Source organism: Anomaloglossus baeobatrachus, chromosome 3 (genome assembly GCF_048569485.1).
Source record: "Anomaloglossus baeobatrachus isolate aAnoBae1 chromosome 3, aAnoBae1.hap1, whole genome shotgun sequence".
Classification (NCBI taxonomy): Eukaryota; Metazoa; Chordata; class Amphibia; order Anura; family Aromobatidae; genus Anomaloglossus; species Anomaloglossus baeobatrachus.
The window spans coordinates 270891580-270905513 of record NC_134355.1 but is presented as its reverse complement, the minus strand read 5'-3'; the positions used below and the strand labels follow the sequence as shown (position 1 = coordinate 270905513).

The following is a 13934-nucleotide window of genomic DNA, read 5'->3' as shown; positions in this document are numbered from 1 at the left end:
TTCAACCGCAGCGTTTAGGCTATGTGTCCACGTTGCTTTTTACCTGCTTTGTACCTGCTTTTTTGCTGCTTTTTCAACTGCAGCGTTTAATGCCAAAATGGATGTGTTCTGCTTTTCAAGCATAGTCTATGGGAATTTGGGTTTCTTGTCCGCACTATGCAGTTCAAAAAGGTGCCTTTTTGTGGCAGAAATTTGGGCAAAAACTCTGCTTTTCAAAGAAGCAACATGTCAATTGTTTTTGCCATTTGCGTTTTGAATAGAGTTGAGCGCGGTTCGTGGTTCGAGGTTCTCCAGTTCGCGGCTCGAGTGATTTTGGGGGCTGTTCTAGATAGAACTAGAACTCGAGCTTTTTGCTAAAGCTCGATAGTTCTAGATACGTTTGAGAACTGTTCTAGCAGCAAAAAGACCAGCTAATTCCTAGCAGGCTTTCCGCTGTAATAGTGTAAGTCACTCTGTGACTCACACTATTATGAAATTTCAGTGTAAAGTGTGCGGGAACAGCGCATTCAGATCACTGCTGTATGGATAATGGCGATCGCCATTTTTATTTTTTCCTTGTCTTCCTTCCCTAAGCACGCGCGTGTAGTGGGGCGGGCCAGCATGTCAGCCAATCCCAGACACACACACAGCTAAGTGGACTTTTAGCCAGAGAAGCAACGGCATGTGTGATAGGATGTCCATGTCACATGTCCCTGCATTATAAAAACGGACATTTTCCTCCAGCACGCCATTATCTGCCTTCTGCGTCCTTGGTGTCAGTCACCGCTGGCGCAGCGCCTAGCTCCGATACCGCTGTGTACGCTCTATACACAGCGCTATACAGAATAGGGATAGAAGTTTCTATCAGTCCTTTTAAGGGCTAATACCGGCAGGGTCAGAGCCATAGGTGACAGGTCCGTGAAAACAGAGTTTAACAGCTACACAAGATGACAGCGTCTGTGTAGCTAAGGTCAGGGATTTCCAAGCTGCATTTCCCCATTAGGAGGGATAGAAAGGGAGGCTTCCTTTCCTCTACCCCGAGACCCACAACCCTGCCACTGTACCCTCCTGCCCTTTGCACACTCAAACTCATTGTTACTAAGCCATTATACTAGCAAACACTGAGTGAACTTAGTGGCATCCTAAACGTGGCTGTTGGACTTCTGTATTATCCCACAAGTGCAAAGATATTTGCAGCACGTCTGCCTGCATTGCACACTCAAACTCATTGTTACTAAGCCATTATACTAGCAAACACTGAGTGAACTTAGTGGCATCCTAAACGTGGCTGTTGGACTTCTGTATTGTCCCTCAAGTGCAAAGATATTTGCAGCACGTCTGCCTGCATTGCACAATCAAACTCATTGTTACTAAGCCATTATACTAGCAAACACTGAGTGAACTTAGTGGCATCCTAAACGTGGCTGTTCGACTTCTGTATTGTCCCACAAGTGCAAAGATATTTGCAGCATGTCTGCCTGCATTGCACACTCAAACTCATTGTTACTAAGCCATTATACTAGCAAACACTGAGTGAACTTAGTGGCATCCTAAACGTGGCTGTTGGACTTCTGTATTGTCCCACAAGTGCAAAGATATTTGCAGCACGTCTGTCTGCATTGCACACTCAAACTCATTGTTACTAAGCCATTATACTAGCAAACACTGAGTGAACTTAGTGGCATCCTAAACGTGGCTGTTGGACTTCTGTATTGTCCCACAAGTGCAAAGATATTTGCAGCACGTCTGCCTGCATTGCACACTCAAACTCATTGTTACTAAGCCATTATACTAGCAAACACTGAGTGAACTTAGTGGCATCCTAAACGTGGCTGTTGGACTTCTGAATTGTCCCACAAGTGCAAAGATATTTGCAGCACGTCTGCCTGCATTGCACACTCCAACTCATTGTTACTAAGCCATTATACTAGCAAACACTGAGGAAACTTAGTGACATCCTAAAAGTGGCTGTTGGACTTCTGTATTGTCCCATAAGTGCAAAGATATTTGCAGCACGTCTGCCTGCATTGCACACTCAAACTCATTGTTACTAATACATTATACTAGCAAACAACTGAGTGAACTTAGTGGCATCCTAAACGTGGCTGTTGGACTTCTGTATTGTCCCACAAGTGCAAAGATATTTGCAGCACGTCTGCCTGCATTGCACACTCAAACTCATTGTTACTAATACATTATAATAGCAAAAATTGAGTAAACTTAAGCCCGCTACACACGCTTCAATATATCTCACAATCCGTCGTTCGGGTCAAGTTGTAAGTGACGCACATCCGGCATCGTTAGTGAGGTATCTGCGTGTGACAGCTACGTGCGATCAGGATTGAACGCAAAACCGTTGATCGCAAACACATCGTATCTTTGTCTAGAATTGAGCGTTTTGTTGCACAAACCTAGTCAATTGTAACGTGTGACATCCCTCATACGATTTTGGTGTCTGATGCTATGTGCGCAGGTGTGCGCTCTGCACCGCAGCTTAAAAAAGGTCCGCTTCAGAGCGCAGCTGAAAAGCTGCGTTCTGAAGCGCCTCACAATGTCTGTCATTCAGTAATCTCTGTCAGTCGGTCACTATCTCTGTCCCTCACTCTCTGTCCATGTCAATCTATCCCCCTCTCTCATATACTCACCGATCCACGATCCCCGGCGCTGCACGGCGTTCACACTGCTCCGGCGGCTTTTACTGTTTTGAAAAAGCCGGCCGCCCATTAAACAATCTCGTATTCCCTGCTATTCCCGCCCACCGGCGCCTATGATTGGTTACAGTGAGACACGCCCCCACGCTGAGTGACAGGTGTCACACTGCACCCAATCACAGCAGCCGGTGGGCGTGTCTATACTGTGTAGTGAAATAAATAATTAAATAATTAAAAAAAACGGTGTGCGGTCCCCCCCAATTTTAAAACCAGCCAGATAAAGCCATACGGCTGAAGGCTGGTATTCTCAGGATGGGGAGCTCCACGTTATGGGGAGCACCCCAGCCTAACAATATCAGCCAACAGCCGCCCAGAATTGCCGCATACATTAGATGCGACAGTTCTGGGACTGTACCCGGCTCTTCCCGATTTGCCCTGGTGCGTTGGCAAATCGGGGTAATAAGGAGTTATTGGCAGCCCATAGCTGCCAATAAGTCCTAGATTAATCATGTCAGGCGTCTATGAGACACCCTCCATGATTAATCTGTAAATTACAGTAAATAAACACACACACACGAAAAAATCCTTTATTAGAAATAAAAAACACAAACATATACCCTGGTTAACCACTTTAATCAGTCCAAAAAAGCCCTCCATGTCCGGCGGAATCCAGGATGCTCCAGCGTCGCTTCCAGCGCTGCTGCATGGAGGTGACCGGAGCTGCAGAATACACCGCCGCTCCTGTCACCTCCACGCAGCAACTGAAGACAGCCGCGCGATCAGCTGAGCTGTCACTGAGATTACCCGCTGTCACTGGATCCAGCGGTGGCCGCGGGTAACCTCAGTGACAGCCCAGCTGATCGCGCGGCTGTCTTCAGTTGCTGTGTGGAGGTGACAGGAGCGGCGGTGTATTCTGCAGCTCCGGTCACCTCCATGCAGCAGCGCTGGAAGCGACGCTGGAGCATCCTGGATTCCGCCGGACATGGAGGGCTTTTTTGGACTGATTAAAGTGGTTAACCAGGGTATATGTTTGTGTTTTTTATTTCTAATAAAGGATTTTTTCGTGTGTGTGTGTTTATTTACTGTAATTTACAGATTAATCATGGAGGGTGTCTCATAGACGCCTGACATGATTAATCTAGGACTTATTGGCAGCTATGGGCTGCCAATAACTCCTTATTACCCCGATTTGCCAACGCACCAGGGCAAATCGGGAAGAGCCGGGTACAGTCCCAGAACTGTCGCATTTAATGTATGCGGCAATTCTGGGCGGCTGTTGGCTGATATTGTTAGGCTGGGGGGCTCCCCATAACGTGGAGCTCCCCATCCTGAGAATACCAGCCTTCACCCGTATGGCTTTATCTGGCTGGTTTTAAAATTGGGGGGGACCGCACACCGTTTTTTTTAATTATTTAATTATTTATTTCACTACACAGTATAGACACGCCCACCGGCTGCTGTGATTGGGTGCAGTGTGACACCTGTCACTCAGCGTGGGGGCGTGTCTCACTGTAACCAATCATAGGCGCCAGTGGGCGGGGAAAGCAGGGATTACGAGATTGTTTAATGGGCGGCCGGCTTTTTCAAAATAGTAAAAGCCGCTGGAGCAGTGTGAATGCCGTGCAGCGGGATCGGGGATCGGTGAGTATAGGAGAGAGGGCTGCTCAATTCAGTTACTCAGGAGTTTAGCGGTCACCGGTGAATCCTTCACAGGTGACCGCTAATCAGGATGCGACACAGACAGAGCCGCAGCATGACAATGAAGTCGGGTGAAGTTCACCCGAGTTCATTCTGACAGTGCGGCTCTTTCTGTGTCTGCTGTCATCGGCCATTCAGCTCTGCTACATGGCTGTCTGTGTCTGCTGTCAGCGGCCATGTAGCAGAGCTGAATGGCAGATGACATAGTAAAAACGCATCCCTACACATTACATACACACGCTTGTCAAGTCAATAAATAAAAAAGAAAAAAAAAAAAAAAAAAAAAAAAAAAAGGTGCCCAATGCATACGTCACAGAACACATGATCTAAAGGAACGCACATAAAATTGATCAATTTAACATAGACTACTAACGCTCGTGTGACAGCAAATGAACGACCTACGTGCAATCTCATAAGATCTCGTATGCAACCTGGGCGTGTCACATCGCAAATGCGATTGTACAACTAATTGTAACGTGTAAAGCAGGCTTTAGTGGCATACAAGAAGTGGCTGTTGTACTCCATTAGTGCCCCACTGGTGCAAATCTATGTGCAGCGCCTCTGCATGACACCCTCATGCACATTTTGCTACGCTAATGTTATAGCAAACTCAGGGAATTCATTGCTGCATTTGATAATTCGGAGGGATAGAAAGTGAGGCTTCCTTTAGCTTTTCCTTCTGTTCATAGACAACATCTCCAAGTCCACACCCGAAGAGCAATTTCTCCTCCACGTGTAAGTGTGGAGAGGCAGCTAGTGCGCATGCGTGTGCCGATTGACCCCAGCTGCAGCCTAACTACAGTGTTTCGCCTAGTGAGTATGCTCAGCCTGACTGTGCCATTCCTGAGGCTAAGTCTTCATTTCGGGATACAGCGCATGCTCCCACACTTAGTGTGAAAAGCCTCTTTGCACAGGTACTTGCATTCCGTGCCGGGTCTAAGTCCTGTGTTGTGCCTAGACACCATGCTAAAGCTGATAGTCTTTTTTCAGAGACTGTATTTCATGCTACTGAGCATGCTCAGGCACTTACTGCATCAGAGACTAGGTAAGGTAATGAACTCTTTGGCCCTGCCCCTGATGTGGGGGGCCCATATAGACCACAGGGCATCAGGTGTCCTGACAATGTGGCCAGGCCACTCCCAAATGGCTTGCAGAGGCCTGCCCCTATGACTTGTCACCTCATTATTGATGGTCAGACGATGACTGGTGAGGTGTTTGTGTCGTGGCAGCCATGAGGTCATTATTGAAGTTGCGGTTCCAAATAGGACGCTAGTTATGCCACTCATGACGTGTCACTCTGCTTTTGTCTCCAGGAGGTGCATTGTGGTCCACCTTGGTTTGGGGTGGACCCAGGTTATAAAACGGGCTGGAGCCAACAAGGAGGTGCGCAATCTTCTATTATGCTCCGAAAGAGCACACCTCCAAGTGTTGAACCCATTGCGGCTTTAGGCCAGAGGTAGGCAGGGATAGGGCGTCGATGCAGGCCGCCACCACAGTTGGTAACGCAGAACGGTTAAGACCAGCTCCTGTCCTACAAGTCCTGCTTGTGGAGCCCAGTGGCATTAACAGGCCTGTTGCTGCTGATGCGCCTGCTGTCCACAGGTGTGGCCCCAATGCACACAGTCAGCGTACTCAATGGCCCCTGTGATGTTAACAGGGAGTTCCTGGGCTGGGTGGGCGTGTGGACCCTGTGACACTAACAGGGCTCCCAGTCTCCAGATCCGAGTGGCGTCTAACTCGGTTCAGGCTACTATTAGTTTCATAGCCACACAGCTCTGTATCCTCCACCTAACCTTCCAGTTGCCAACCTCTCCTTTTCCATCTGGGAGCACGCTGGACATTGACTGCTGATGGGGATATATACCTTTCTCTTTCTTTTCTTATTAATTTTCGTTGTATAGCGGTAACATAGTATATACCACCTTATCCAAATCTGCCAGTCCCACCGTAACAGATGGTGTTTCTTCATCAAATGTTACTTTTGCTTAACCCCCAAACCCACGGACAAAAACGTTTTTCCCCTTTCCAACACAACTGTTCCCCTTTCCACCAGCATCTGTACTTTTTGAACTCATTTGGTATATGACCAAAAGTGCAACTCTGCAGGGACACCGTACTCAATGCCATCTCAGCACAGCAGCCAGCCCTCGGTCCCTCAGATGTGGACAAGTAAAAGCCCATTTCCTCCTATCCATGACAAAGCGTTGAGATTCACTCTGTGCAGCACTGGTGTTTACTGGAAAAGCAGATCTAAGAATCCGTACCACCTTCTGCAGATACTCCTGTATACGTGCGTCCCTTTCTATGGCAGGAATTATTTTGCCAAATTTTGTCTTGTACCGGGGATCTAACAGTGTGGCAACCCAGTAGTTAGCATTACTTCGAATTCGTACAATCCGAGGGTCATGTTGTAGGTAGTGCAGCAAGAAGGCGCTCATGTGTCTTGTGCATCCAGGAGGACCAAGTCCTTGGTGTGTTGGTGGCAGAGAGGTGAGAATCGTGCCTCCTTCCTCTGCCCTCTCCCCCCAACCTCGCACAACCGAAATGTGAGCAATCTCTCACTCATCAACTGAGTCTTCCATGCCCATCGCAAGTTCGTCCTCCATTTCTTCATGGGCTCCTGCACCTTCCTCAACAATTTTTGCTGATACTATGCGCCCTTGTTAATCCCTATCCCCCACCATGACTGCCGCCTAGGTGCCGCTCACCGTATGGACCTTGTAGATTTTATTATCCCTTCTGCATATGACTCCTCCTGTACTTCCTCACCTTCCTCTTGGACTAACACCTGACTCCGAATAATGCTTACAGTGTGCTCCATCTTGTAGATGACCATAATTGTCACGCTGAGATTGGCATCGCCAGTGCTAAACATCTTCGTCGACATTTGTAAACTGTGTAGAAGGGTGCATAGGTCCTTGATCTGACACCACTCCAGCAGCGTGATCTGCACCACCTCTGGATCAAGTTAGCCCAGGGTATACGTCATACCGTATTTCTGCAGGGCTCTGCGGTACTGCCACACATGCTGCAACATGTGCAGATTCCAATTCCTGCGTGTCGGAACATCGCATTTCCGGCGTTTAACCGCCAGACCCTAAGACTTCAGGAGCGATGAAAGTTGTTGAGCTGCTGGGTGCGAAGGATGAAAGTGAGCACATAGCAGCGTGCCCGCTGCACAAGGCCATGTAGGCCGGGATGGTAATTTAAAAATTGCTGGACAACCAGGTTCAACACGTGAGCCATACAAGGCACGTGTGTCACATTGTCCTGAAGAAGGGTCGCAGACTGGTTTGCATCATTGTCGCACCCGACCTTCCCTGACTGCTGGTTGAGTGTAGACAACCATTGATGAAACTCGGTCTCACTCTCCAGAGCTAACCGTCCACAATTCCTCAGCGGTGTCTCACATTTCCCCTACATTTCAAAGTAAACATTTGACTGCCTGATGGCCTTGAGCTCTGCTGCCAGCATAGTAAGGAGGTGTGTGGGATTCCTTGGGCGCAGTTACAAGGAAGGGTGGCCTGACCACACAGGGTTTGGGCCGAGGTGGAGGACCCACATGAGGTTGAGGAGGCAGAAGCAGTGGAGGAACTTGTACATACAGAGGAAGGATTGACACACAAGTCGTGGGGATGGCAAGACTTGAACAGCAAACACTTCTCCATCTCTCACCATAGTTACCCAATGCCCAGTCAGCAACATGTAACTCCCCTGTCCATGCTGGTCAAGTATCTGTGGTGAAATGCACCCTGTCACACACAGAGTTTCTCAAGGAATCGGTGAGGTTGTGTGCGACCTGCTGTGGTAGCGCGGGCACGCCTTTCTTGGAAAAGGAATGACGACTGGCCATCGGCTCTTGGGGCACTGCAATGGGCATAAGGTCTCGAAAATCCTCGGTCTCAAAAGGGTGTAAAGGCAGCCTTCTGTTGCCAAGAAGTTGCAGATGATGAAACTCAACCTCTTAGGCATGTCATGCCCTTCGAAAATCATGTAAAACACAGCAAGGGGACTCCAACCACAGTCTCCCTCGTTTCCACTAATTGGGCCACACACACCCCACTTGACTGGCATCACTTGATCCCCCTTTTCAAAATGAAACAGATGCTTTGCATGAAGCACTCTCAAAAATACGCGTGCCTTTCGCCTCCCCTGGATTACCCAGGGGAATAAAAGTCCTCTGAGAGCCATGACTTATTCATCTTGGTTCTTTTTTCAAAAGCGAGGGGACTCCAACCACAGTCTCTCTCGTTGCCACTAGTTGGGCCACACACACCCCACTTGACTGGCATCACTTGATCCCCCTTTTCAAAATGAAACAGATGCTTTGCATGAAGCACTCTCAAACATTTGCGTGCCTTTCGCCTCCCCTGGATGACCCAGGGGAAGAAAAGTCCTCTGAGAGCCATGACTTGTTCATCTTGGTTCTTTTTTCAAAATCGAGGGGACTCCAACCACAGTCTCCCTCGTTTCCACTAATTGGGCCACACACACCCCACTTGACTGGCATCACTTGATCCCCCTTTTCAAAATGAAACAGATGCTTTGCATGAAGCACTCTCAAAAATACGCGTGCCTTTCGCCTCCCCTGGATGACCCAGGGGAAGAAAAGTCCTCTGAGAGCCATGATTTGTTCATTTTGGTTCTTTTAGAAACACAGCGAGGAGACTCCAACCACAGTCTCCCTTGTTTCCACTAATTGGGCCACACACACCCCACTTGACTGGCATCACTTGATCCCCCTTTTCAAAATGAAACAGATGCTTTGCATGAAGGACTCTCAAAAATACGCGTGCCTTTCGCCTCCCCTGGATGACCCAGGGGAAGAAAAGTCCTCTGAGAGCCATGACTTGTTCATCTTGGTTCTTTTTTCAAAAGCGAGGGGACTCCAACCACAGTCTTCCTCGTTTCCACTAATTGGGCCACACACACCCCACTTGACTGGCATCAGTTGACCCCCCTTTTGAAAAAGAAAAAGATGCTTTGCATGAAGCACTCTCAAAAATACGCGTGCCTTTCGCCTCCCCTGGCTGACCCAGGGGAAGAAAAGTCCTCTGAGAGCCATGTCTACATTGTCAGTGGAAAGACACGTGTGCTTATCTGCCAGCAGACCCCCAGCAGCACTGAAGACAGGTTCCGAGAGAACGCTGGCTGCAGGACACGACAAGATCCCCAAGGCGTACGTGGCAAGCTCAGGCAATTTATCCAGATTGGAAGCCTAAAATGAGCAGGGCTCAAGTTGCACAATAATGGCATCGACGTTTCCTTGCATATACTCATATATCTGTGTGTCCTCCTCTTTTTCCTTGTCCAGCTCTTTTGTTTTCGCATGAGTATATGTCCTTGTCACTTTCCCATGTGTTTGTGTTGTGTTGTGAGTTGTTTGTCACCTTTTGGACACCTTTGAGGGTGTTTTCTAGGTGTTTTTATGTGTTTGTGAATGCCTGCCATTGTTTCCTATGCGGTTCGAGATCGGTTCGTCGAACGTTCGACGAACCGAACTCGAACGGGACCTCCGTTCGACGAACCGAACTCGAGCCGCACCACGACCGGTTCGCTCATCTCTAGTTTTGAACTGCAAAGCAGAGTCTTTGCCCAAATTTCTGCCACAAAAAGGCACCTTTTTGAACAGCATAGTGCGACAAGAAATCCAAATTTACATAGACTTTGCTTGAAAAGCAGAACACATCCATTTTGGCATTAAACGCTGCAGTTGAAAAAGAAGCAAAAAAGCAGGTAAAAAGCAACGTGGACACATAGCCTTAAGCCTGCTTTACACGGTACGACCGATTGTGCGATTTCACAATCGATCGTACCCGCCCCCGTCCTTTTTGCGTCACGGGCAAATCGCTGCCCGTGTCGCACAAAGTTAGTAACCCCCGTCACACATACTTACCTCTCGTGCGACCTCGCTGTGGGCGGCGAACGTCCACTTCCTGGAGTGGGAGGGACGTTCGGCGTCACAGCGACGTCACACGGCCGCCGGCCAATAGAAGCGGAGGGGCGGAGATGAGCGGGACGTAAACATCCCGCCCACCTCCTTCCTTCCACATAGAGCCGGCGGCGGCCGCGGGAGGCAGGTGAGCTGATCATCGTTCCCGTGGTGTCACACGGAGCGGCGTGTGCTACCACGGAAACGATGGTCAACTAAATTCAACGATATTATGGAACCTAGCGAGCAGTACCCGACTCACGATTTGTGAGCGATACTGCGTCGCTAGGAGGTGTCACACAGGCCGGCATCGCCAGCGATGCCGGATGTGCGTCACAAAAACCGTGACCCCGACGATCTATCGCACGATAGATTGTCTGGTGTAAAGCAGCCTTTACAGTATAACGAGATCTCACATTGTTGTGTTCACTGAAAAAAAAGCATTATCCTTCAAAACATGGAGATGAAAAAAAAGGTAAAAAAGGTAAAAATAAGGTACACCAACAAGTATCAAACATGGCAGGTACTTAACAGCTATCAATAATTTGAAATGATGTCATTAACTTGTCGCTTGCTGTCTAATTCCCCCTCCCCCATCCATATTTCCTATAAAGGCTAATGGGTATCATTGAGGGAATCTTGATATGTAAGAACAAAACACCTCATGGTAATTGGATCCATAAAAAAGTGTCAATTTTTTTTTTTTAAAGGGGTTCTTATAGTGATACAGCCACTTTAATGTTAGATGTTCACGTTGACCCAAGGACATCTTGGGTATTCTATCATTATTATTTAATTTATTTTGTTATGTACCACTGTTTATGGCACGAGTACAGTATATGAGGATTCATCAAACATAGTTTAATTTATTCTTATTGTTATTTATTATAGCGCCATTTATTCCATGGTGATTTACATGTGAAACGGGTAGGGACAAGTACAATAATCATGAACAATACAAGTTATAGACTTTTACAGGAGGAGGGAGGACCCTTCCCGCTAGGGCTCACAGTCCACAACGGATGGGTGAGGGTACAGTAGGTGAGGGTGGGGGTCCTTCAAAGGTTGTTTACAGTAGATGTAAAACTGATAAGTGAAAATAAGTGAATGTTCTGAGGTCTGTCAGCTTGGTTTTCGGGTTTATGTGCAAAACCACTGAAACAGGATGTGTGTAAACCTGCAACCTAGAAAAGTGTACGTCTTTTATGAAGTCTATGTTGATCTTAGCGATGTTCGCCTTATTGCAACTGTGAGAAATACCAAACAAAAATCGATCCCCCTATTAATTTTTCTACACAAATTTCTGTGAATTAAGCTGGGGGTGCACTATGCACCACACACAGCTCCCACACTTGATCAGCTATTTTCTATATTTGCAAAAGCCAGCGATTCCTACATTCACAAACTAAAGGCAGCTTTAAATGCTGTCATACACATTGGCTCCAATTCATCAAAGCATTTACTCCAGAAATCTGGCCTAAAACACTGAGGTGACAAAATGTTTGCACAATGTGAGGTTGCATACAACTTTTTACTTTTTTGAGTTTTCTTGATAGTTTCGGCCAGCTTACCCAAAATGTATAAAGCTGGGCAGGATGGGGTAGGGTCTATTAAAATAAATATATCCTCAGTGTCTACACATTGTTTCCTGAAATGCGCAAGTACATACACTGACAAGCAAAAGAGTAACAATGTTTTGAACTTTTGACCTTCAAGCACCATATCTCACCTTCCACTACAGCTTTGAGCGTGGGACTATGTTTATTTCATAGACTATCATCTTGGCTATCTCATATATAAATTTGACTTGCAACTATTTAAGATATGATTAGTTATGCAGATTCTTGTCATGTCACTGCAGTTACTGTTTTGCTCCTCAAAATCTAAATTTTAATTTTTATTATTTTGCTAGTTTTTTGTAAATCCACCTTTGGCTTTCAACACTGCCTGAGCCCTTCTGCGTACGCTCTGGATCAAATTCGTCTTGATCAAAATCTGATCCCAGGTCTCATCTACACGTCCCTACGTTGATGCATACTAGTTGACTCACTTGGGTATGTATACAGCTTTTTCTTCAACTCTACCCACAAGTGTTCAATTCTGTTGAAGTCCAGCACCTCTACTTCATTGTCATTGAACTATTTCTTCTCCAATTTTGACGTATGCTTTGTGTTATTGTCCTGCTGGAACATTACGTCATCATTTTCATACCCATAGTACTTGTGTATGAAGTAACTCATCTTGTAGGTTACTCACACATAGCTCAGCATTGAGACCACTATAGATCATGGTGAAGAATCCAATGCCTTTGGCTGTGAAACACCACATATCATTAGGCTTCGTCCATCCAACTTGACAGCTACTTCAGTTTATCAATTTATGTCATTTACTACTATATAAGTATTATAGGTTCTTGTCACCAAAGGTTACTCCAGCCTCACAGACTGCATAATTCTCAAAATGGTTTCTGATGAAGGAGCCTGTGAACGGACCAGTCCATCAGTCTCCTACAACAGAAAAGTAGCATTTAAATATAGGAGGAGGTTGATGGACAGGTCTGGTTAATTGTCTGTTAGTGGCCATTTTGAGGACATGAAAACTATGCAGTCTGTGAGGAAGGCAGTACTAACAAGTGCATATAGAGCAACTGTAATACTTATTTATTAGTAATTACCAGAAAATCATGCCTCCCCCTCAAAAAAGGGCTAAATTAAATAATGGCTAAGCTATACTGTAGTAAAGTATAAGACACCAAGCATTTATTACTGTAGTTTGAATCCAATATTCTTCTATATGTCCACAATCACATGGCTAGTTTTACAGAATATGTACCTCTACTACTGGACAGTATGGAACAACCTCTGATTGGCTGTAGTGGTCACATGCACAAATGGAACAAATCAAACTGAGTGGCAGCATAAGGGAAAGGTCATTAGTCAATGGTTGGAGCTTTTCTGTTCGGGTCCTTACAGCAATTTATCACAGGGCACTGGTGGAGCTAATGACATGTGGTGCCAGGTGTTGGACTGCCACAAATCTGATACTGATGATCTATCCATAGGAAAGCCTTAAGAACTGCTTATCCTTGTACCCTCATATAAGACACTGAAACCGCTATACTTGCCTGTATTTGGGGAAACCTGTGTGCGTTAACCCTGTCATTTTTTGTGTCACTGTGACATTTTTAAGTAGAAAGTCGTTTCTGGGATCAAATACTCATAAAAGTTCTTACCCACTTTAACTACAAGAGATATTGGAATTGCACTTGCACCCAAGCCTCGGAACAGAGGTCCCAGCCTTTAAGTAATGACACCCAGAACCCCTATTACCGGTATAATGACAACCAAAGCTTTTCCACAGAAATCATATTGGGAAAGTATACCAAGATCCAGTACACCAAGAACTACCATACCCCCATACCGATTTGTTTTTCTATGTGGGGCTTCTCATAAAAGTCACCACATGGAGACTTACACTGCATAGCTGTTTCCTAAACCTGATGCTTCTCCACCAAGCTTGAAGACAGCCATGACACATTATGGGCCCACGAGCCATATGTGGCTCCTGAGAAAAAGGTTGGGATTTAGAGGTGTAAGAGAGCCTAAAAGGTCCCTTTAACCCTTATGAGAAGACCAATACTATTAAACACCAAGCAAAAGATAAACATCAGGAAA

At 46.4% G+C, this 13934-nt stretch overlaps 1 protein-coding gene across 1 annotated transcript in view; it reads right to left on the bottom strand.

Moving 5' to 3' along the window:
• The window catches only part of LOC142295178 (uncharacterized), a 61701-nt gene that overhangs the window by 29237 nt on the left and 18530 nt on the right, over nt 1-13934 (bottom strand). The window lies entirely within an intron of this gene.